Here is a 26,057-nt window from a genome sequence, read left to right on the forward strand (position 1 = left end):
TCAATGTAAGAAGGCCATTACTTCCCACTGAAAAAAGTACGTCTTAAATTTTTTTGCCTGTCAAGACTGTAATTGCTGCTGCAATGAGGGCACACGGTTGCTGTGCAGCACTGCTGGGAGAAAAGAGAATGTAAAGGGAGAGATATATTTGAAATGCAACAGGAAGATGTTATCAGAGCACACTGCCGGCTGCAAAGCCACAACTGATGAGATAAAATCTTACACGAGCTGAAATCTTACAGCAGGAGTCATGCAATTTCTGTAGCTTTTTCTTTTTAACAGCTTTTAATTTTTTTGCTCTTTATTTTCTGTGGGTGTTTTTGTTTTCATGGGTGCGCCATCATTTTAAGCACTTAGTATTTATATAGACGTGAGAATCGTAATGTTACCAAATGGCCAGGAAAGTGTGACACAACGCAAGTCCATAGTCACATACCGTCACAGTAACTGTTTTTGTTTTTGTAAAATAAGATAATTGTACTTATGTTTAGATGAGAACAGAGTTCAAATTTGTCTCGCAAACCTGGACACTCTGTCCATCCACTCTTTAGTCCTGGCAGACTGAATTAACGGACTAGAGGAATTTCCCAGCTGGCTGTCAAATGGTGAAACTTCTATTATGACTTTCTTGCCAGAAAAAAAACCTGTCTGTAATGTGGGTTGTTAAACATTTGATTACCTTGTACAACAAACAACATAGGTTTAACACATCTCCAAACAAATCTGGACTGGATAATCAATCTTTGGTAATAGAAATCCCTTCTCTGGTGGCAGCTAACAGTTCACCAGAGAGTCAAAGCTCATTCAGCATTGAAACAGTTACAATCTGATGACTCATTCTTAAATTATATTGTGTTTTTTCGAATGTAGATTAGTTTTGTGCAAAATATAATATGGCTGAAACACCACTGAAATGAAGATAAGTTTGAATCAGATTTAAAAGTTCAGGCCACACGAATCCCGATGACATTTCAGAAGTACGTTGGAGGCCGGTGGGAGTAACATTTAAATCACTGGATCCAATAATGACACTATTATCATCTTTTTGGTTCCTATTTCTTTCTGCTAGTGTCACACACACACTCACACATACCAGCAGAGTCCTTTTCCGCTCCGATGCCCTCTCAGGACCACCTCACGGTACCACATCGGTGGTTTGTTTTTCCTGTATCTGCTCCATCTGAGAGTAGCAGGGCTCATTAGCGCATGGGGCCCTTGTTCGGTCCCCGGGCCCTGCAACCCACCCGGCCAACCTCCTGTAGCCCCTTGGGCTCTGAGCCACAAACACAACAAATCACTGAAACAAAAAATCCCTAATGCCTGAATCTTTACACTTCAAAAACACAATTATGCTAATGCCAGGAATCATTTGCCATTCCAACTCTGATTTAATGCGGCCTTTTAGTGGAGAAAGCTAATTAGAGGCTTTAATTAACATGTGCGACACAAACTGGAGAGAAGTGTGAAGGAGCCTGTCGATCATGGAGGAGCTCAGCGAGGACGATGAAACAGCGAGAGCAAGAAAGGGAAGTCTGAAAGCAATGCAAATGAGGCGAGGGCGCGCCACAGGGAGGCGCGGATCTCTGCTGTTACAACGGATTCTGTAAATATCACCGTGACCTGCAGACAGAGTGGAGTCATCTCATTAACACAGATTGGAAGGTGTCACCAGAGCTCAGCCCACGAGGGTCAGCGCTGACACGACGCAAGAACGAACTTCGAGAAGGCACCGTCATTAAAAACTGTGACAAAACGCAGGATTTCACCCCGCTCACATCATCTTTCCTGTGCGACCACCTCCGGCAGGATGTGCCGAGTGCACAGACTGATGCTCTATATGCTACATAATGCACAATATTATCGCATTTATAGTCTTCACTTAGTCTGTACATGAAACAGCAACCTGTAGACAGCAGCCGTCTCATTAACAGACAGGAAGGTGAGCGTTGCGGTAAAGCCACAGAAGGAAAGCTCAGAGTATCCTCATCATTAATGGCTGACATAGATTCTCCTTGGCTTATTGCAGCGATGCGGTTTTCCCCCTGGAAATAAACTAGGCCGGAGAAAAATAGTAAAGAGTAAAAAAGATAGGAGCTGAAAATAGAAAAACTCAAGGAAAGGAGGCTATTAACGTTGGAGCTTTTATCTTTTTTCACTTATTTGCAACATGCAATTCATGTTAATAACCAAGCTGAAGATAGTTCTGGGTTCTATTCATTTTTCATTTCTTATTTTAGTGATTAAAGCACTTTTAACGTTTAAAGCGGCTGAGCTTTTGTGGGGGGATTTTCATTAAAACATATTAAGGAGGCAGCTGGGTGGGATGCAATTTTTTAAACTTGCTCTATGGAACAATAGTTCTGCTTCCACCGTTTCCTCTTGATTATTAGTTTATGCATTGCAAAATTGCCTCAGCCATTTTATTGCAGTTTCTTATTGTGGTATTCAAGGAGTGGTTTAATTAACTTCAATAAATTGTTGTTGTTTTTTTCAGATTTAATCAAGTACCTTTTTATTTTTACCACAGATTATAATTCCAGTGTAAAAGTCAGAGTATAGCTTGAACGATTGCAGAGGGCAGCGATGCTCATTTTGTACTCCATGAAACTGTGTGATAGCGATATATACTGCAGGAGGTGGTTTTGTTCCTGGAGCCTTTGTGTCTCTGAAGAGTCTAAGTCATTTTGCCTCGACTTTGCTGGAGCTCTGAATGTACTGGTGTGAATAAATGGGTGCGGTACTGTATGGGCACAAAAGCTTTCCTTTGGAAGTGAATGCAGCAGCGGGGGATTGAGAAGCAGAAGAGGAATGTGCAGCTTCTCTCATGATTGCATTTACTCTGCTTTAAAATTCACAGAGAAAAAGAAAAGTCCAGCCATCTCGTGGACAAATCTTACAGTTTTGGGGCAGTGATCTCTCAGAGTCTTCATATTCACTTAGTTCATATGGGCGACTTTAACCAAGCCAGTAACTGATGAATGCATCATTAATATTAATATCACTTTGCATTTCTGCTCGGCAGATCCTGAAACTAGGTAATACAATTAGGTTGCTTTGGGACTCTGGTTATCTTGAGACTCCAGCAGTGCTCTCAAGATCATCGTGACTGATCTTCCATCCACTCTGCCATTGCTAGGATCTTTGCTGTTTATATTCAAAAGGAGACGTAGAACGGTGAGACTCACCTGTGCGTCCAGGACAGCCAGTCTTTTCAGGCTCATCATGTTCTCTTGGTCTACAAGAAGCACAAAATCGACAGACAATTTAGTTTTTGAGAGATTCTCATCTCAGTTTTATCAAACCTTTTTTTCTTTTTTCTTTTCTTACATGTTTTCAAATGGTAATCTTCACTTTGAACAGAAATCTTCTGTTCCATATGTATTTGGGAGTCAGAATGACGGGGTTCCTCAGCGGAGGGTTCAACTTCAACTTCAGTCAGAATTTCATCTTGGAAAGTCAGAGAAATCGAATCTAGCCTAACTTCAAGAATCTTAATCAACTTCACCCCTCATCGACAAAGCAACCATTCAGCTAATTTACCATTTATAACAGTTTTGTGTTCCTTTATTCACATTAAGTCAGATAACCTCATAGTACCATTCACTTTTTAATCGGTGAACATTTCACTATGCTGCTTGTATGCTCGAGATGCCACGTTCAACATGGTCATGAAATACCATTGCTAACGATGGCTAGTTGTAGGTAGATTTTCTGACTTTACGACTGAAACGCGGTTTGGTTTCTGGTGTGATGTCATTCCAAGATGTGTCAGCTGACTTCCAAGGTAAATAGAGTGCATTTTAAAAACCAAGATGGACCCAGATCAGCACCAAACCATTATGTGCTCTTGTTGGCTCTCTCTATGATTTTTGAGTTTTTTAGCTGTCTCAACAAAAGCAAGCTGTGGGGCACGTTTTGTGACAACTGATGTTAAATTAGCAACCAGAAAGTAATAGGTGTGCTAGTGGAATACGCTGCAGGATAAACACCCATATTAGCATTTGATTTTTCACTTAGTTTTACCTTGGTGAATTAAGTTGTCAGATCTTAGTAACAAAGTGCTTATGTTTGTGATCCAAAATTGTACCTTGAGGATTCAGTTAAGATCGCTGATTTGATTTAAAATGCACCTAATCACAACACCAACCCTCTGGGTTCAAAAACACAGCTGAAGGGGCCCTGGTGCACAACTGAATGCAAGAGAGCACAACTACTTGATACAAACACAAAAACTGAACCGTATGTGTTGCCAGCACTGTCTTAAAGCTTGATTTATGCATCTACGTATCGACTACTCATGGCCTATGATGACTTTTATGCTGGTTTGTGTTGTTCTGTAAAGGTGCCATCAAACGCTAGATTCCCATTCTTTTTTGCAGCACTGTAGCCTACAGTGATGCATTTCCCCTTGTTGCATGACAGCAGGAGCCAATCAAAACAGTCATGTGACCACATTCTGTGTGTGCCCATCCTATACGCTAGGTATGTCGCTTTTGTTTCAGTCAGCATCAATTAACATGACATGAATTGCCTGAAGTAACAATGTTCAATGTTTATTTTGAGGATTGCAGTTAATGTGGCGAGTATGATTCTAAGTAAATTATTTTAACACAAAAACCTTCAAATCCACCTGGAGATCTTGTAGTTGGAAACAATAAAATAATAGAATAAAACCGACTTTCTTCTTTGTGGCAAAGTCACAATAAATAGGTCGCTTGCTGTTTTGTATTTGCTGGAAAGGAATGTGTGCAACTTGTCATACTTTTACCATACCGGCTTAAAATAATGATATGTGATATGTGTCTGGCTTGTTTCTTCTGCCCCAGAGGCGAAAAAAAAGTTAACTTACTGGTGATTTAGGTCACACACTGCAGCATTTTGGACTAAATTGGACCATTTCAAACCCAGCTCTTTGTCACAATAATAAATAAATAAAAAGTGCGGTTTGTGCTTCAGCGTAAAGACAATGACACTTGTAATTTGACAGATGAGATTTTAAATTAAGGTTGAACGTTCTTGCCTGTTTTAATGAAACATGAGGATCTCGTCAATCACTGTCCTGAGAGCTGCGTGAACAATTTGTGATAATGATGCGACGTCTGCTGGCTCGCCGTTTTGTCACTGTGATTTGATATTCTCGCTGAAGCAGTGAAACGCACATCTGCATTCATAATACTTGGAACAAGGTGCTCTTGTTTAAACACTCACCTGAATTAACAATGCAGCAGGGCAACATTCAAATTATGCTCTTCACTTTCAAGGTCAGTGACTATTAAGTGGTTATAAAATGTGTTCCTCACTAATATGATACAGTAAAAAAAATGAGGACACATAGAGGAGATCACAGCTCTGAAAGTGCATGCAGTAATCTTACATTGAGCCAACAAAATAGTACTTTTTTTCATGACTGTCCAGTCATATGCATTTATTTCAGTTATAGTTGTGCACAGTTCAAATGTCTGAGAAGTATCAAATTACCAAAGAGCCATTTCCTCTGTAAATGTCTCAGATGGTTTCATTTAAATGACTGTTTCAGGCCCATTTCATTCAATATTGATCCATACTATATCCCACGGTTGAGTTAGCTCCACTTTCATCACTCACAACATTAAAAACAGGTCTGATTACCAGTTGATTGATCGGGGAAGCCAAACTAAAATGGCATCAGTTTTAATAATAATAAAACTATTAAAGTCATTTTTCATGCAAGAGTTCCAAAACATTTTAACTAACTGCTTTTTCTTTTTCATATGGTAGTCAATGTCTATGAGTTTCTGGTAAATTAAGAATCTTCTGGGTCTATGGGAATCTTTTATGGGCCTTTCATTGAACACATCAGATAATTTAATGATGAAAAGAATTATTAGTTGGATTTCTGCATGCAAATGTTTGAACGATGAGGCCTCCATCAAAGAAAGAGCAATAAGCACAGCAAATTCTCACTCACGTCAGTAAACAGTATTTCGTGCCGCTCATAAAGAAATCAATGTAATGCAGAAAAATGGAGCTGAAAAAAAAACAAACTAATGGAAGTGTTGCTGAGGCTGGCATCAGAGGGGCCTTTATAGTGAACTTGATTAAAAGAAAATTGCTTTCAAGTGCTCTCAGCAGGCTGGGAGGTTGAGTGGGTGTGCTCTTGTGGGTTTCGGGGTGAGGAAACAAGATGAAGAAACGCTTTGAAACTGCCTGAGGACAAAGAGTGTGGAGGAACTGGTGACATGGTGGTGCAATACCAGTGCTATTATCACCGTCAGTGCATTTACATTTACATGTCACATCTGTGACCGGTGAGATAAATTCAATTTTTTTTTTAGTTTTTTTTTACTATTATATTATAAAATGTGTTTATGTTATGGTTGGACATTTAAAATAGATGTTTCCTGTTTCAGAGAAAGATGTTGCTTCCTCTGAAACAGGTGGGCAAGTGCTAAATACACATAAATAGATATAAGCTAAAGTAAAAGAATCGTGGTTTTCATCATGTTAAGTATTCAGAATGAAGTATCAGAGGAATAGTGGTTTAATTTTTAATTTTGAGAGCTTGTGTAATATATTCCCTTTTGAATTCAAAATGACGTTAGGAGATCAAATACTGTCCCTGATTTCCATGAATCCTTCAGCTAATTGACTTTTAAAGAGTGGAATAATTCAACATCTCGGTTTTAAAGTAGTCTGACTTTGGTGAGAATCCTACTGGAAAACCATCACTGCGCACAGTTAAACTTTTCTCTTTTTTTGGGGGAACCACTATCCGAAAATTAAATTTGCATTTGATTTGATTTAAATGCATTTCTTCACCCCAGCGCTCATTAAAACAAATTGCCAGTCTGGTCATGCATGAACAAAGGGCACGATGATGCACAGATGTAGTTTCCATAAACGTCTAGCACCATCTTAATGTTATTAAAGGTTTTTCCTAAATCTTAAGGTGTCCTTTTGTAATTTTTTTTTTTAAAACATTAAATAACATGCAAATAGTGACAGTTCCCTGTCTTCGCATTGAGCACGCCATCCAAATTCAGTCGCTGAAATCTGATCACTATCTGAAATCATTTAATATGTGCACTGCAGCTCATTACACGTCGTGCCCACTGAGAGATCAGCCGACAAATAGGAAATAATCTAAAGTGATTAATAGTTTTGATGCCACAAACAAATGACACTTAATTTTGTTAGCGTTGGTCCATAGCTGTTTATTTTATTATATCAATAAATGTGTTTCTATTCAGATAAAGTGGCTCATTTAGCTGATTGTTTTTTTAAGTCTTCGCTGTAACTTTGCGGGTAGGTTAAGGTTCATTTAGAGCTACTCTCATAGTTGTTGTACATCTACGACGCTACAGGTAGCAGTTGATTAGCTAGGAATGCTAGGCCCAGTAAGCTTGGTGCGTTACTAATAACACACTCGTTCGGGGCTTTCTGGTCACTTATTTGTGGATTTTACGCAGGAAACAATGAAGTGAGACTTTCAGATGCTACTAGCTTAATTTCATCAACACTGCTCATGGCATCATTGCTGTCACACGGATAAAACGTAAAGGACTGCCAGCTAATGTCCTTACCTCAGGTGGTTCACTGCTTTTTGTGGCACATTGTGGGACCTCCATATAGAGTAGGTAGGTTTTGACAGGGTGCATGAAAAAGGTTGCGTGAAAAGGTGTAATGGCTGTGCGAGGATAACTGCAAACTCCCCATGGAGGATGAAATTACGTTGTCACTAACAGCTCTGACCTTTTCAAGCCGAGTTAAAGTAAATGATAAATTAATTAATACACACCACCAATTATACACCACCAGATTTTTGACCACAGAACTGAGGCAAGCACTACTGTGTCTGTCCTGTGGGAACAACCAGGTAGAAACATTCTTTTTTCTTTTCAGCGCCATGTTTTATTTGCCACCAATGGAATGAAGCAGCCAGTCAGTGCGGTTACATGAACATCTAAATCCAGCTGTTGGCAACAATCTAGCTATGGATTAAAGTGGAGGTTCACAGAAATCTGAGTGAACATGCCCGAGAAGACAATCGATTATTGTTTGAGTGCGTTCGACTCTGAGACGCTAGGTGGCGCCACACACACTTTCGCGTTGGTATTCTTCCGGTACAATTAGTAAAAAAGGGCGAAGGAGAACAACAACATGCGAAAATATGGATGCTAATGATGCTGCAGCTCTGTAAATACTAAGCCTGATCATGTAGCAGGTAAGATGCAAACAATGTCTCCCTCTTTTTCTGTTACCATGCTGTTGTGATGTTGTGACTTTATTTCCGCTCTTCGCGTCACTTCCGGAAGGGGGAGTCAGTAGCTCGGCTAAACGTGGGTTGTGTATACATGCCTGAATTATGGGATATTTATTCTGTAAACATTAGTAAGAGCACCTCCCTTTTGCCTGTTCTCGCTGTTTGGTTTAGATACTGAAACTACGTGGGTTGGGAAGAGTTCATCATTTTAGACATACTAACAAAGCAGTGATGTGTGACCAGCTGGAAGTTAAATCAAATTTACTTACCAACATTATGAGCCACTGAAGAGGCTCATATAGCACAGATTCAAGTGACGTAAAATTTCTTGATCGAAAGTTAAACTATCACAAAGACTTAACATAGCAAAGAGGGGACTCAAAAATAGAACAGAAATGCAGTGGTGAAAGTGCCCACGAACATGCAAAAAGACAAAACAAAAAGAAAGAGATAATCACGGAAAGCTTGGGCCAGTTGAAACCAGCTGCTTTGGCCAGCTCCGACATCCAGAAAAATGACAATAGTTCTCGATTAAATCCCCTGCATTGTCAAAGAAGCCGAGGCGTTGTCACCACCGCCTGGGGCAGGACTCGGCACCCTCATAACCAAGACAAAAGAGGAGAAGCTTGCTCATTTCCGTGGTGCTGTCACATCATTTTGAAACATTACCTGCCTACACTGGTGAATGTTAAGAGGCTGTGAGGATTTCATGTGTTTCTGTGAAACCAGGCCGTTCCAGTCTGCACGGCCGGTGACGGTGAATGGCAGCTGTCTGGGACTTCGCAGCATGTAACCATCTCCCATTTTCCTAAAACTGTTCCTTTAAATGTTAGACTTCTTTTTTTCATGTGCTTTCTGTCCGTCCGTTTGGGCCTGGAAGCAGGCCCAGCTTGCACTAAACGAAAGGGAAGCGTTGACTGCACTGTCAGTTGATTCCAGACATCATTAACTTTAAAGGATTCAGTCTATAAAATGTGAGGAATTTCTTATCTGTGCGGACGACAGTCTTTCTCTCGGTTGGTGAATCTCTGTATCATTTTTGTTCAGACTGAAGCTGAGTGAGGCCCAGCCAACGGTAACTTGTCCTGCCTGGGCGTTTGACAGGACATATAGCCCATAGACAGACGCTGAGACAAGACAGGACACTTCAGTGACCACGCTCAGATGGACGAAATCCCCCGGTCCCACAAACTCATACCACGCGATCGATAGCTGCTGTGACAACAGCCCTTCTCGTCACGGGCCGGAGAACAAGCTGTTGTGAAGGTCTGAGGATGGAAGATAGGCCCCGGAGGGGAGGCTTGATTTACGACCACAAGTCGAGATGGAAGCAGTGTCGCCCACAAGCCTGAGACGGCCTTCCTGCAACATCCGTCTCCCTCGCCCTATCTGCCTGCCTCGCTACTTGTCCTCCTCCAGTATCTCTTCGCCTGCCGGCTGAAAGCAGAAAAGGGCTGAAATGACATGCCACCCAAAAGATAAGTAGATAGTAAGATCCAAAATGTCACCTTTAGCTAACCCCCTCCACCCCCCTCCCTCTCTCCCTCTCTCTTTATTCGTTTTAACAAACTTAGCCAGAGGGAGAAGATGCTTATCAGTGTTTAAACTGATAATGAAAGAGATGAAGTTCATTTTAACGTGTAGCTCACTGAAGGAAAATGTTGAGTGTGCTGCGAGACAAAACAACAACCCTGCATTTGGAGATAATGCAGCATTTTGCAGGAATCGTGTCACCTTAAGGCGATTGCAGACAACACTGTGTGTTGTAGTAGAAGTTCTGGTGTTCTGTTCATTGTAATTGCTACGGTGTCAGCACATCTCGGACCCTTACTGCAGTGCTGAGCATCGTTTTATTGTAAGGCAAAGGATAGACGAGACGTGTCTGTGGATCAGCTTCACATTTGTCATCGTTCAGGGACTTTCTTGTGCAGAATATTGTGATGACCTATTAATCAAGAAATATAGTTCTGGGTTTTTAGATTGGTTGTTTGTAGTAAAGGGAGTCTGCACACATTATAATAAGGTGCCATCCATCCATCCATCCATCCATCCATCATTATCTCCACCCGTTTACTCCTCCTCAGGGTCACGGGGGCCGTTGATACTGATGTGAGTAATAGTGCCGGCAGCACCACTGACAACAGCTCTTACATAAAGCTAAACTTAAACACCTATTACCGGCCAAAATGAGATCTGTCACGAACCTTTTCAGCGCTTGACCACATCGCCCGGCGCTCATAAAACCCCAAAGTCCTTCTGACATGCAGTGGCACCCCCCCCACATCCCCTTCCCCCCCTTTAATCTGCCGTTGAGCGAGCTAAGACACCCTCTCGCCTCCGTCTCTCTTGAGCTGTATCAATATTCATGGGTCTGCCGTGTGCGTTTGTGCGATGGCTGTCTCATTAGCCTTTGATCCCCCTCGCGCGAGGGCCTGTCGGAGCGTTGCTGCGCCAACAACAGAGCAGCGTTTGAAGTGCAGAGAGAACAGCTGCTCGCATTGATCTCCATATACTTTCTTTGCCATCCATGCGCACGTCCACGCATGCACAGATGCAGCCCACAGGCACATGAATACATGCATCTACTGTGACTCCACGCTTGCTTTGGTCTGGCCCACCGCTCTCATGACCAGCTTGTGGTATGTAATGTCAGACAGGGCGCTTACATACATAGTAGAGTAACTGACTGGTTAAACCACATCAAATTAATGAGCAATATTTAAATATTAACCAAATTCAGGTAAGAAATTGATCCCTGTAACACTATAAAGAGGCATTTTTATCGTTTTCCCCTTATCAGTTTGTTATTTGATTAACGAAGACTGTAATTGGTCATCAAAACTGCATTCAAGTAGAGGAATAAGCTTTCAATTTACAGCTTATCAACAGGTATTATGCAAAACACTCACTGTGTCAAATGGAGAGAACACGGTGTTACTACTTGAATTTAATAATGAGGCACTTTCTCTAACAAGATAGCTGCAAAGACCTGTGAAGCTGCAAGATGAGTTCAGACCAGAAATATTTGTCTCTTTGTGAAATTTGCAGTAAAATGAATTGAAGCAACCGACATGAAATGACATCATACCGTTTGAAGCTCTGACATAGTTTCTGTTACATCACAGTGTCTCATGCAGGTTCATATCACACTCCGTTTTCCCCAAAAACTACTTCATTTTAACCTGAAAACATTTTTCCCCCCCAGTGCAACAAATACAAGAAGAAGGGGGGCATTAGTATGACATCATGACATCTGCACAAGCCCCATCCCTGCGCTATCGTCTTCACTGAGACAGCCCAGAGACGGGATCTGCTGCACATAAAGCAGTTTAAAATGAAGACTGGGACCTTGTCTGGGCTCTCGCCCCCTTTGGGAATAGGTTAGGCGATCAATACCGCCAATGTGTGTGATAACATTAAACTGCCCTTAATGAGACTAATGAAGAGAGCGGCTGACAGATACTCGGGGAAGCTCGGGTCAGGGAACCAGCCTGTTAGCTGAAAAGAGAGATCATTAGATAAAACGTGCTTTTTGAATTACGGCCTCATTATATTCCATATATTCCATGTCGAATAAAAGTTTAATTACTACTGTGGCTATTTTTAACCCAACATATACTGGAACAAAAGATGGGAGATGAACAAGCTTTCTTAGAATACGTGCAGGAATGAAAAACAATCATTTTAGCTCCTTTTTTTTTAGTTTTTGTTCAATTATTTGTTAGAAGAATGAACAGAAACAGCATCAGCATCAAGTTTGTGGTCAGAGCAACTCTTGCACCCCGTCTTTTGTGACATCAGGTCACTCTGATCTGGGGAGGACTGTGATTGCAGGAATGTTACCAGTCTTCAAATGTCAAAGAAACTGCGCCTGAGCAGAATTGCCTCTGACATTTTGATAAATCACACCCCATTTTGCTCCATCTTGTCACACACTCACACATATATCATTGTGTTTACACACACACACACACACGCAGAGCAACCTGATGCTGGAAAAGCCTTGTACTTGGTAGGATCTTTGGGAACACACACTATGACACCCCCGGCATCTGAGTGCTGCTGCTGCACACTCTTCAGATGGATGAGGGATAAAAGAGGGAGAGACACTAAAGGAGACAGTGAGCAGTAACGTACCTCACAGTAGACGGTCGTAACTTCAGGAGCGGAGAGGCGGGACTGTCGGCTTCTCTCTGTCTGGTGTCTTGTCCGGGATGGAGACTCAGGAGGAGACCTGCTCCTTCGCTGCCTCCTCCCTGCATCTGGCTCGCTCTGCTACTGCCTCAGCTCCTCTCACTATCATACCTCCCTTCCTCCCCCTCTCTTCCCCTCCCTCTCCTACCCCTCTACTCCTCCCTCTTCTCTAACCTGCTCCCTCCTGCCTTTACCCCCCCCCCCCCCCCCCCCCCCCCCCCCCTCCTCCTGCACCACCCTACTCCTCAAACTCAAGGGTGACAAAGAAAATCAAGGCTTTTATCGGTACTTTCAGCTTTTAAAGTGTGCCGGCTGCATTGTGCAAGTTTTTAGATCTCTTTAATCAACATAATTCCCCAGATTCATGGTTGCACTTATGATGCTAAGACATGCTCTCTTTTATCCGGCAGGAGATATTGAAATATGAATATTTAAACGTAATCAACAATCCAAATCCCGAATATATTTCATATAATGTTATGGACAAGAAAAGAAACACGTGCTGGGCAGTAGCTGGAAAATGTTTGTCATTTTTGCTTAAAATGTGTCTTATTATTTGTCTTAATGAGATGAGATTGGGTTTGTACTTTATTAAGGGTACCAATCACATAAGAGATGTGGATGAAACGTATTTACGGAGGATGGATGTGGTGTGTTGACTGCAAAGAGAACATCTGTGAGGAGAGAAACTGCTTAGAAAAGTGGACCAACAAGCAAACAAAATGGGACACTTGTAGGAGAGTCAGGTGCCGTGGATGAGAGCATGTCACACAGCGGTGCATTTTCAGTTACTACCTGCAGACACTCACACCCCTTACCCACATTCTTTCTTTTTCCACTGACCAGCTCTTAGTCCTTTTCTCCTCTTTCCCCATCGCTTCCACAGACAGCTCTCCACTGCCTCTGCCCCTGTTTCCATAGTGACACTTTCCCCGACTCTGGCTCGACACGGGTGGGGGTTGGGGGTGAGACAGGGAGCTGTGAGGGAGGTGGGGGTGGAGGCGCTGGGAGGAATGGCCAAGAAGAGAAAGATTTTTTTTTAAAGAAAGAAAAAAGAGAAGATGTTTTTTTTAAAACGCAAAATATATAGGAGCAAGTTAGGAAAAAATAAAAAGATAATGTCAATAGCGACGGTTTGTCAGCAGCAAACAGTGTCCTCAGCTCAAGTCCATCTCCGCCTGATGTTTGTCTCTGATCAGGTGCTGCGGAAAGCCGCGGCATATGGCTAAAATAATTATCATGCTCATCAAACAACTAGATGGCCACTTGTGCTTTGCAACAATGCTCCCACCAGAGCAGAAATGAATTATGGGAGGGAGTTGATCAATCTGAATTTTAATGTGAGTGCTGCTCAGCATGGGTCTGCTGCATGATACCAGGAGAGATGGTGCAAACGTCCTCGAACGCTGGAATACCATTATGCACAACATTTAGAGGCATTATAAACCATCCTGCGTTAATATTTTAGCTACGCTGACAGTGTGGTTTGGCTGTGTGAGCCAATCTGTTGGTTAGTCCATCACTCTTTTTGATGGATATCCAATACATTTTTAACGGATCATTAATCTCACCAACTTCGGTGATCCTCTACTGTAACTTTCTCCAAAGTTTACACAATTTTCGGTTTTCAGTGGAGACGGATAGGTCGCTGGTATGAAATGTGTGGCACCTGTTCATTTTGTTAGGTCAGAGAAAATATCTAAATATCCACCTTCGGTATAACAGCGAAGCCAAAGTCTCCAACATCTTTGCTTGGATACATCATATCCAACCAGGATTGACAGAGATGTGATCTTTTTTTGGTCCTCCTCCTGTCAAACGTGAACAAAAGGCCCCTTGAACTTTAACTCGCCCTGTCAGCCACTTTCTCTCTGTTTCTTTCCTGAACTGCTGTCAGCCTTGATGACATCCCTTGCACCATTTTCAGAGTATCAAATTACTAATCGCGAACAAAACTATCAGAGAAAATAAGAAACAAAGGAACTCCAGGATGGAAAATTGTGCTTAAGACCAATGCACTACCATGAAGTGGTCAGCTTCCCTTTCAGGTAGCTTTCTTTTGCCCATGTTCATATTCAGTTTATGAAAGGCACCTTTGACAGAGCTCGGCTTGCAGCCACAAATGTTATCTTCTCATTAAATGGCTTTTATCAGTTGTTATCACCTCCAAAGATAAGGCTAATTAGTGCTCTTCTCCACCTCTTCATGGGTTATCACTTATTAGTGCAGCCAGACAGTCCACAATCACATCGGAGGGGTCAGCGCAAGTTAATTGCTGAACTTTCACCCAGGAGATGAAGATCTGATGTATTATTTTCATTCTTCTTACTTTTGTTTAAGAGATCAGGCACTGTTATGCAATAAAAGTACTTGGGTGTTTTGATAACGAAAAACTGTTTGGGTTCAAACTTGAGCATTTATGCTTAAATGTGAGAGGTTGCAGAGAACCGATCATCAAAAACACAACTCACTGGAGGAGGTGCCATTTAGGTCAAATATTGTATTATTTTAGACAGTTTTAACTGATAACTGAAACTTTTCAGGAATTAATAATATAATTTGACCATGTATTTTTGTGGTTGAGGAAATAACAATGATTTAAAACAACACTGTAAGAAATGTTCGTAAAAATTACAGTGAAAAAACTGTAAAATAGCAACAGTAAAAGACCGTAAAATCCAAAATAGTATATCACTGTAGTAGATTATATTACCCTAAATCAAGAAAGAATACATAACTATACTTTTTACTGTAATAATATGTAGAAATCACACAATTTTACTGTAAAAATATAATTTTTTGGTAAAAAAATTTGAAAATACCGTAATATCACAAGCATGTAATTACCCTAAAATTAACTGTATTATTCTGTCTAAATTACAGATTTAGCTGATGTTTACATTTAAATTTACAGTATAAAACTGTTCAACATTATGCAAAAACATACTGTAATTTCTACATAAACAGGTTTACAATATGTCTGTTTTTCATAGTAATTTACCGTAAACACAACAGTTCTCAACTATGAAATTTATGGTTGCCTGAAAAGAATACCGTAATGTCATATACATCATTAACGTGTTTTTTACGGTGAAATTCTGGCAACCTCAGCTGCCAGTATTTTACCGTAAATTTCACATTTTTTTTTTTTACAGTGAAGTTATATGTAATAAGAATGTGTTTTTTATTTTGTGTTTGTACGTGTATCTGTGACCACGCATCTAAAGTATATACCTGTTTGTTAGAGCTGCTGATATTTACCATTAAAAACACAGCTGCATCCCTTCTTTCTGATTATTTTTTCACATCTTTTAGTGTCCTGCCTATTTTCTTGGACATAAAAAGAGAACAAATCCTCAGTATGCATTGTAGAACCAAGTATTTACTTTAGTAGAAGCAGCGAGTGTCCCCGAGAGGAATAAGAGGGATTGTGGTGTTGCAGATCATCATTTTGCGGCATTAATCACCATTGAATGGGATTACTGTCAACCGCCGTTCCTCCCGTGTGATCAACGAGCAGCAGCAATATGACTTGTGAATCATCTAATTCCGTATCGATCCCCGAGCTGTGGTGTTACTGCCCGCCTCCCCTCCAGCAGGAAGGTCAGGAGGAAGGGTCAACGGCTCGCGGACCCCGTGCAGATTTAGAGTCATGATTAAAATGACACTTCTGCAGGGATGACACTGAGGGTTATGGGGATCCAGCATGAGCCTTTATGGCTTAAAGGGAACCTTCTTATCCAACAAGGCCCATCTGCTGCAGTTTTCCTCAAATAAAATCGAAACTTGTAACATCAAGAGAAAATAAATTGCTTCTTTATATCAAATAGAGTAAGAAAGACACAGATTTCCATCCAAATCATCCAAGTTTACAGCTTACATCCACCCAGTTTTTATCAACAGAGGTTTGCTTTTGTCACTTTTACATATTCGGAGCAAGAAAATTGCACATCCTCCCTGACTGAGAAAGATAAATTAGATGTTAGATTTCCTCCTGACCACCATGTTGTCAGCATCCCTATTATCCAATTTGGTGATAGCCCTCGCTGTAAGACTGCCACCTTGCCAAGCACAAACTTGTCGGAAAGATTTATGTCTCACTAACTCTAAATTCCAATCTCAGCCTGTTAGTTATCCCCTGCTTTAGTTTAGTTGGCAGAATGATTGACAGGTGGCTGATGGGGGGAGCTGTGGATTTGTGTGCCCTGAAGTCAGATTCTGCAGGGATTCGACCAATTACTGCTCAAGGGCATCAAGACAAGGCGCAGAGGGAATGACGCCGGCGCAGGTTGTGCTCCAACTCTTAACAGAAGGTACGGTGAGATGCAGAGAACAGAGCGGGAGATCTTACTGCAACACCGAGAGACCTGGCAGGTCAGGTTTCTTGTTATTTGAAGAAAAAGACAGCTTGGCAAAATCTGGTTTCAGAAAGAAATGGAAAAAGCTTAAAGGTGAATGATAAGTGGATGGCATGTGTCTCTTGAAAATATGACTACCTCCCCTCAAACGTGGGGAATTCTTTCTGTCAGCTTTGCTGTCGAGAACTGGATCTCTCCAGTTTTATATGCAACCACTCAGCTCATACTTCATCTCCTTGCACGATTCCACAAAAAGGTGTATTTCCTTAAAAGAAAACCTAATGTATGAAATAAACTCAACAATATTATTATTCATCGATCTATGAACTATTTTCATTCATGTAAATTAGGTTACAGTAAATATTTTTCCACAATTTCGGTTGGTCACCTCTCGCGTTGAAGACTTTGGGTTTTAGTGTTCAGGTAACTCATCAAGCTACACTCATCAGTCAAAATAGATATGGAGGTGATGGACGTCATTTTCACCCCTTATCCACAGAATCAGAGCCTACCGGTCAAAGCTCCGATTTTAAGAGTGGCAGCTTTACAGGCGAGACGTCAGAATACATGTGAGACGAGTGCCTCTTGCTCTTTAAAGAGAACTATGAAGGAGATGGAATAGCCGGGGTGAAAGCAAGCAGAAAACACCACTTGAGACACCAGCCTGAACTAACTCCCAAGGGATCGCCTCATTTTTGTTCCACATTCTATGTTTCACATTCATTTTTGCATTTCCAACCTGCAGTGTAATTTTATTTTAAGTGAAGCAGATCAAGTAAATTCTTTTTCAAATCCTGTGCTTAAATTTCCCCGCACTGCCTTTTTTATTCAGAACTATCATTTAGAAGCATTTAGAAGGAGATATTTACTGAATGTGGCAAAAAGTAGAGTCGCTTAGGGAAAAATTGTATATTATACTTGCTTAAGATATGTTTAGATATTTATGTGGATATTTATATACAGTGGTACAGTATATATTATATGTCGAGAGGGATAATTATAATTATGTAATATATGTTATATATTTATTATGTGTGTAGCATATATATATATATATTTATAGGTATATTTATGTAGTTTATATAGTGTATATTTATATAGATTTATATAATATTTGTATTTTCTATATATGTATATAATATTTATGTAATATTACTTTTCTATATACTTCTATATACTTTTCTATATGGATAATTATGTAGTAATATAGGCATGTTTACGTAGTATTTATACAGACTATATTTATATGGATATTGTGTAGATATAATAATAGCAATAATGTAAATTCATAGTTATAAAGGGGTAGGAACTAGGAAAAAGTGTATAATTCTTCCTATACCTTTTTCAAACCTGTTTATTACTGTTTATTTTTATTTTTATTTTTTATATACATGTTCGAAATAAATTCATTCATTCATTCATTCATTCATTCATTCATTCATTCATTCATTCATTCATTCATTCATTCATTCATTACTGCCTTTAACTGGTGTACTAACAGACCTCTGATACGAATATAGTTCTTTGATGGAAACATTCAAATAAATGAGGGGATTTAGAAATTAGTGACCCATAACATGTCTATTTAACTAATTTATATCACAGAATCATTTTTTTTTGTACACTAATGTCCCATTTATCAAGACCTTCCTTGGTGAACTTAACAGCCAGCCTTTTCTTTGTGCTGTCAAAGAAAACAGCACATCAGTAAACATTTAGGAACACTTTGCTGTGGAAGCAAGGACTTTCTTATTGGATTAAAAAGGTAACTTAGAAAGTTCAATGCGCCACCTTCGGAAAATGAATAGTGATTGAAAACTAGCACTAGCAAGAAGAAACTGTGGTACATAATGATTTACACATTAGAGCTGTGGACTAATCACTTGAAAATTATTTGAAACCAAAGGAAGAAAACAAAATAAAATAGAATTACTTTTGCTATTTGTTTTTAAATCACTGATAATGCAGTATGCTGCTGGTGTGTGTGTGTGTCTGTGTGTGTGTGTGTTTTAGAGAGTTTGTGAAGGAACCTTACCGGGGGAGAGCAGACACCAACTTGTAAATGATGTCTTTCATCTCCTGACTTCAGATGTGGCTGTCATCCACTTCCATTATACAGTGGGATGAAATGGGACACACATGACAGATTGGAAGACAGGAGAGTGAGAACAAAGGAAGCCAAGATAGTTGTGTGCATGCACACACACACATCGTCTTGGTCAGGTGGGATGTGTCATAATCACAGAAATGTTAAGCAAGTACTCCTCTTACTTTAACTTCCTGTGCAAGATTGTGGGATGGATCATCTCGGGCATGTCTGGGTGTGGAAAATGAATGAGTTGCACACTTGGTTCCCTCAACAAACAACACCGCGGAGCCCTCGAGGAAACCACTTAAATCCCAAATCGCTCCACTGGAGCTACTCAGAGGCCAGCAGACTGTGGCTGCACTGAGTGAATGTCTGCAAGAATTTAAAGCAGGAGGCTGAAAAAGCAGCAGCCAAAAAAACCCATTCGAGGATATTTTTAAAGAAAACTCAGTGTGGGCACAACCCAGAGGAATGGCAATTCACTTAAGCCAAAGCTACAAGGTGGAAAATAAAAGTCCCTTAGGGAAATTAAAGTTGGATAAAACAAGACATTCCCAGATTACAGTTAACAGAGAGCCATGCTCACCTTGTATATCCCCGAACTAAGTGAAATACCTGTCACTCTCTGCTAACGGATTCTGGTCTCGTGTTTGCAGTGATGCCTTGGACAGATGTCGAGTGGAATTTACTTGAATTTCAAACAGTTTTTCACCATCTTCACACTTTCATTTTTTGTCACAGAAGAAATGGCTTCTGTTGGCTGCAGGGATTTGTTTGGAAAATGTTCTGACAAAAGACAACATTTACCAAGTGTGGTAATCAGTTCTGCAATCAGACGTCTTGTATCTCTGGGTCTAAAGTCAGGACATGAAACGTTTCTGTGATGGTGCTGCACAGGGTTCAGGAGGTGCCAATACACCAAACCTGCCTCTCACAAGTCTGTCCCATGTGTTTTCATACATCTGTGATAGACGCTGAACGTAGCTGAGAAACTATTCCTGTCAGTGTTTTTTTGGGATGTTACTTGCCCTGTGTAGGTTGAAAAATGTTCATGAGGTGCATTTTTAAGACTACGTTTACACTGCAGGCCTTAATGCTCAATTCCAATTTTTCCTATATCCGATTTTTTTGTTTGGCTGTTCACATTATCTTTTAAAATGTGTCCTATATCAGACTCGAGTGTGAACGCATCGCGGCCCTGAACTGACCCGCATGCGCAGAGGAACAATAACAAAGACGTCACACGCAGCACGCCGTCATACGGCGGTAAACATGGAGGCAACAGAAGTGAGCGTACATGGGTATATTTTGAAGTTGTTGTGTGGTGGAAGCCGACAAAACTGTGAGCAAGTGTTAATGAAGAGGAAAGGGAGGAGAAAGAAAGCCGCATTTTTAATAATGGCTTTTTGTGGAGCGATGGCTGCCTCGTCTGTAGAGAGGTGTGTGTGGATGCGGACTCGGAGTCAGGAGTGGTGGGATCATGATGTGATGAACATCTTTACAGAGACAGATTTCATCCAGAATTTCAGGATGTCGAGGGCTACCTTCCAATACATCTGTCAGCGCCTCTCCACAAGACACATTTAAGACAAGACACTCAGTTCAGGCGACCCATCTCCCTGAGAAAGCGTGTAGGAGTTGGGTTATATTGGCTGGCGACAGGGGCAGGTTACCGGACTATGTCCAACCTGTTTGGCATTGCAAAGTCCTCCGTTTGTCTCATTTTCCACGACTTTTGCAAGGCCGTTCGCCATGTCCTTATGCCTGACTACATCAAGCTACCTCAAGGTGACGAGTGACACTCGCTTCCGAGTGACTCCGCCCTCGCCAGCGCAGTATTATGACAACAGTCGCTCTCAAGTGACGTCAAAGTCGCATTAATTCCGACCTGGCTGTTCACACTGAGGTCGCATTCCAAAACATCAGACCTGTATCCGATTTAGAACCACATATGGAAGCGACCTGAATCTGATTTGAAAAGATCAGATTCCATGTGACTTGTGCTGTTCACACTGTCATAAACAAATCAGATCTGAGTCACATATGAGCAAAAAATCGGATTTGGGTCACTTGGGAGCTGCAGTGTGAACGTAGTCGTACCAATTTCCTCTTGTGGGATGAAGAAAGGTTAATTAAACAAACTTCTTTCAGTTGTTTGACTGTGACATTTTATGGGCAGCTGTTAGTTAGAAACTAGTCGGTTTATCTACTTGATGAATGTCGATACTCTCCATAAACAACAAATCTTCCCTCCCACAGCAGGAGCGTTTTGGTGTTAGCAACATTAGCGTCGAGCCAGCCCATTAGTAAAGAACTTCACTCCTTGAGTCGAACACCACGGGTGTGTTTTGCACTTATACGGATTGACAGACGTCGGAAATGTTTGCTTGGAAGGTTGTAATTGATTTCTCCGTGCCGAGTCCCCAAAGAACTGGAAAACAAATTAGATCAGCTGCAGTGTGTTGACAAATGCCGTAACTCACTTCAACCGTTGACAACCACAACTAAAACAACTCTGATGTAGTTTAAAAGGACCGAGAAGCAAAGAGACAAAGTGTTCTTTGACGGCTCTAGACAGCATAATGATAGCAGGAGTGCTTCTTTTTGTGAAAACTGCTAAAATGAATGGTTTTAAATGTGGGTTTTAGCTCTGCGCCTCAGCCTACCTCCACCTCCGGTAAAAGCACTCATGTGCTCTGATATCGGTAATATTCCCCATGATTTAATATTAATCTGACCTCTGACATGGGTCTTTTATCTTCCGAAACTCGTGACATTATACCTGCGTTTTTCAAGTTGACTTAAAAAAAAAAACCCAAAAACGAAGGAAGACTCAGGACGAAAAGGACGGTAATATTGATGTTAATGTGTTCACGCCTGACAACCAATTCATCTTCAGTAAAGAATAAAATGATTAAAGGAACTCGGGTTCAGTGGACCCTCTATCTCCTTAATGTAGATGAATAGATTTATCAGAAAACCTCAAAGTATCATCTCAGTCTCTGGAATTACATTGTATCTAACTGCATGAAAAAGGTTTCATATCTTTTAAACAAGGAGAATGTCTTTTTGTTGTAAGGTCATCAGTAGATGACTATGCTGTTTAAATAAAAACTTTTTTGTTGTTTTTTTTTGACACCTCAAACTCCTTTTAACACATATTGAAGCTTGTTTAAAACAGTTTGTATTATATATCTGCAATTGACAGTTCCAGTCGCATTTTACAAATAAAGAACAAATCTATAGCCGTGGCTGTAAACCTGCAGTTTTCTGGTTGTTTATTTCACTTTGTTTTATGAAAGAGCTCATCTCCTAAGGCTGTCTACTCCCCCATGGTGTCGTTTGAGCTGAAAACACAATTAGAGGAACCTGTAGCGCTGTAGCAATCCACACAGGAGCAGGGCAACAGTGTTAAATAAGTTTAACGGACATTTTCTTGAGGACGGAGACAGAGGAGAAAGAGGGGGGTGCAGGGGGGTATTCAGCTGAGAAACTGATCTTAATGAGAGCTGCATGCAGAGGAGGATAAGCAGCACTCTTCACCTTACATACCAAGACCTTGGCTGCTGAGACAGCTTCATTAAGTCCAGCAGGCTATGGACTGTCACTCCTGAAAACGGGCAAGGCGGCCAAAGGAATGGGAAACAACAACACAGTAATAACGTTGACATTTACAATAGGCGTCGGGTATCATATCCAATTTCTCCCTGCACACTCTTAATTCCTTTTTAATTGCTTTTCCGTGTTGGTTCCGGGATAAGGCTGTCTCTCTTCATTTATGAAAATGGAGAGATGGGGACAGCGTGTGTGTGTGTGTGTGTGTGTGTGTGTGTGTGTGTGTGTGTGTGTGTGTGTGTGTGTGTGTGTGTGCACGGACAGCTGATGTGTGGGTGAGAGAGTGAATGAGGGGCTCGGGGTATCGAATACTAAAAAGGGGGGGGTTGATGCAGAGAAAGCTCAGATAATTGTTAGCCACCGCCAACAAATAAAATGCTTCTTTTTTTCCTTTTTTTTCCTCAGAAGAGCTTTGATTAAAACTGCAAATCAGACTTTATTCAACGGAAGTAACTTCAGAATTAAATGATTAGCATATAGGCTGCATGATTAATTATCTTGCAGCGCGCTACTGAATTAATATGTTGAAAATTTTTAGACAGATCCTTTAAAGGTAAATCATGGCGGGAAAGAGGACCGAGGTGTCACATACATCTTTTAATACATTTTCAGAACTTAGCCAATGAGAATGTTAATAATCCACATAACTCAATATAATTGGGCCAGTCAGGATCCAGCAGTGAATTCAAAGTAGTGTTAGCTATGAATTAAAGTAATACTTCATCTTTTTGGGAAATATGTTTCTTTGGAAACGGAAGAGACACAGGCAGCATCCGAGTACGTCTTCTTCAGCTGCATTATGAAATGATCTTGTTCATCTGTGTCCAAAACTTTGTTTCATGTGGAATATAAATATATACATATGATGTTGAAGCTCATTGTGTTAAAATATGTAAAAGACCTGCTAGCCCATTTCAGTTTTACGTTATTCATCATAAGACCATGTCCCAACCTTAGCAGATACAGGACAAGCTTGATATAAGCCACCAGTAATTAATTGTAGGGGTTTGTATTAACAATATCAGGATGTTTTCCTAAACCTAACCAAGTAGGTTTGAGGCCTAAACAAACACCCAAGCTAAAAATCCATCCACCCACGGCTCTTCCAGGGGATAATAAAGCAGTCACCACGTCCTGTTTGTGACCCTAGTTGACGGTTGGAAAACAGATCGACTGGAAACAAAGAGCTTTGCCTCTTGGTTCGGCTCTCTCCTCATTACAACAGACAGATAAAGAGTCCACGTGACCACAGACGCCGCTCGGAGCTAAAAAAGTCCAAGAATAATGAACTCACTTTGCCATGTGAGAGAAGGGCCCATCATGTCAACGTTTCAAACTGTCCCTTTTAGGCTGAAACACAAAAGTTCGGACCAATCAGTGTCCTGCGCTGGCAGCTACGGGAGGATTTTAGACGTGATAGCCAACATTCAACAGTCCGAGACTTGCTCCTTAATTGATCCGATTAGTTAAAAATTGGTTGAGGTAGACCGTAATCAACAGATGCTTCGTCTAGTTACGTGCCAAGTATTTTTTTTTTCTTTTTTGAAAGCTGCTCCCTTTTTCCAAAAAACCCACAGGGAAAGATTGGCAGATGGTTATGATGTGCAGAAAAAGTCTGAATGGTCAAGTTAGGTTTCACCCACACTGGGTGCAAATGAAAAAAAAAAAAAAAAAAAAAAAAAGGAAATAAGAAAGTAAAACACTATCCCACTCAGTCAAGTCAAACAGAAATAGTTTCTCGCAGGTCTTGAACCTCAGCCGCTACATCAACGCCGTCCCCATCCATCCCAGCCATCTCTTGTGGACTTTCAAGGCAATACAAATATGTTATTTCTAAATCTGCCCTGAAATTCATTTTCTGGACTTCAAAGCTTCATAAATATTTAAAACTCTTACACTGAGGTCATTTGTCACGCTCATTGCAGCGATATCCAAAAGTCATCTTTCAAAATGTGGAGGTTATTCCACGCCACAGTCTGTATCGAGACGTTAACTTTTACCATCTTCTGCTCATATTTGTAACTTCTAAGCTTGTCATGTCAAATGCATCTTATATTTTCTGCTGTTGTGGGATTAAATGCCCTTTAATTGCAATAATGTGGGAGTTTCTTTAGGGGGGTAATCAGTCTCTGATGGCTTCAGCCCCAGTCGTTCATCTTAACCATGAACTCAAAGAAATTAGCATTTAACACAGTTATGTGTCAAAGTGAGAAAGAGAGTGTGAAAAGGTGGCGATGGGACCAACCGGCGCTGGACAGCCCTGTTTTCCTGGAGTAGATCTTATACGGCATGAAGAATGCAACAGTTTTGTTCCACGTTTGTTGAAGTCAGGAAAGTAAACATCATCAATCAGGCGTCAGGTCCGTCACGCCGCTGACTGACGGACGGCACAGCCCACTGCACCACATAACCTGGCAGCCCTGGAGTTACTTTTATCCAGCAGAGTGTGTGGTGGTTAATCAAAGCCCATAATTTCCATAATTCATGGATGCCCATCTGTTTGCCACCTACTCTCATGCCCAGTGCAGAATAAACAAATTCAGGAGAGGGGCCAAGGGGCTATTTAATGACAGCATCAGCCGCAGCTCACACACACACACAAACACACACACAAACACACACACGCACACAACATAGTCTAATCAATCTTCTAGCGTGAACTATAATTCATTCTAAACACAATTGCTTAATCCATTTATGATGCAATATTTGCTTCATAATTTACACAGTGAGGTAAACCAATTAGGTTTCGTGAGAGTGTAGTCATCCTGATCATATTGTGCCTTTAGAAGGCTCATAAAAACCCTGAACTCCATCCAGACACTTTTTCACAAACGTCTCATCGCGCTCTCATATTGTGCAAAATTTCCCTCTGATAAAATTAAACTACTTGGGTGTTATTGCACGTCGTGTTGCTCTGGGATTGGACCGGCACAGTCCTCCATGCAGACACACAAGCTGGATCTGTCCGGAGGAAAGTTTTCAAAGTAAAGCAGCCAATAAAACCCTGGATTTCAAGTTTCGCTGGACTGATTAGACAATCTCCTTTCCCCTTTGTTAGAGTGACTGAAGTTTGCTGGTTTTTCTTTGAATTTGCTGAGTTATTAATAGATATAATTAGATCAATGTAACCTAGTGGGAAACTAAAGAGGATACAGGATAAAGGGGTTTAATATTGCTATTTTAAGTGCTTTTGTTTAGAAGATGCAGCATAATGTTTGGCTTAAGGATCATATTAACCTTTTATTTTATTTTAATCACTATTTCCATTTAAAAACCTATTTGGAACTGGTTTAAATAAGTGTTTCACTCCCTAATAAGATGTATGATTTAAAGATAATGTAACGGGAAAAGCATTTAAATAAAAGGCTGATGATGGCATTGTAGGGCCAACACATTGACAGCTGCGGTTAAGAGAAAACTCGTACGAAGTTACCAATATTATTGGCTTCAAATCTTCAAGTATCATCTGGTGTGAAAGGGTCACAGATGAAATCAGAGCCCCTCTGACCTAACCGTTGAGCTCCATTTAAAGTATTAAAGATTGAATACACCGGAG

General features: G+C 40.8%; 1 long non-coding RNA gene across 1 annotated transcript in view; it reads right to left on the reverse strand.

Moving 5' to 3' along the window:
- LOC133423972 (uncharacterized) overlaps nucleotides 1-12,492 on the reverse strand; it is a 57,067-nt gene extending 44,575 nt beyond the window's left edge. Inside the window, exons 1-2 of the long non-coding RNA XR_009770841.1 lie at nucleotides 12,380-12,492; nucleotides 3,186-3,235 (exon numbers count right to left, since the gene is read on the reverse strand). This is a non-coding gene — a long non-coding RNA (uncharacterized LOC133423972). The remainder of the gene's footprint in view (nucleotides 1-3,185; nucleotides 3,236-12,379) is intronic.
- Between the last annotated feature and the right edge of the window lie 13,565 nt (nucleotides 12,493-26,057).

The sequence above is a fragment of the Cololabis saira genome, chromosome 23, assembly GCF_033807715.1.
Source record: "Cololabis saira isolate AMF1-May2022 chromosome 23, fColSai1.1, whole genome shotgun sequence".
Classification (NCBI taxonomy): domain Eukaryota; kingdom Metazoa; phylum Chordata; class Actinopteri; order Beloniformes; family Belonidae; genus Cololabis; species Cololabis saira.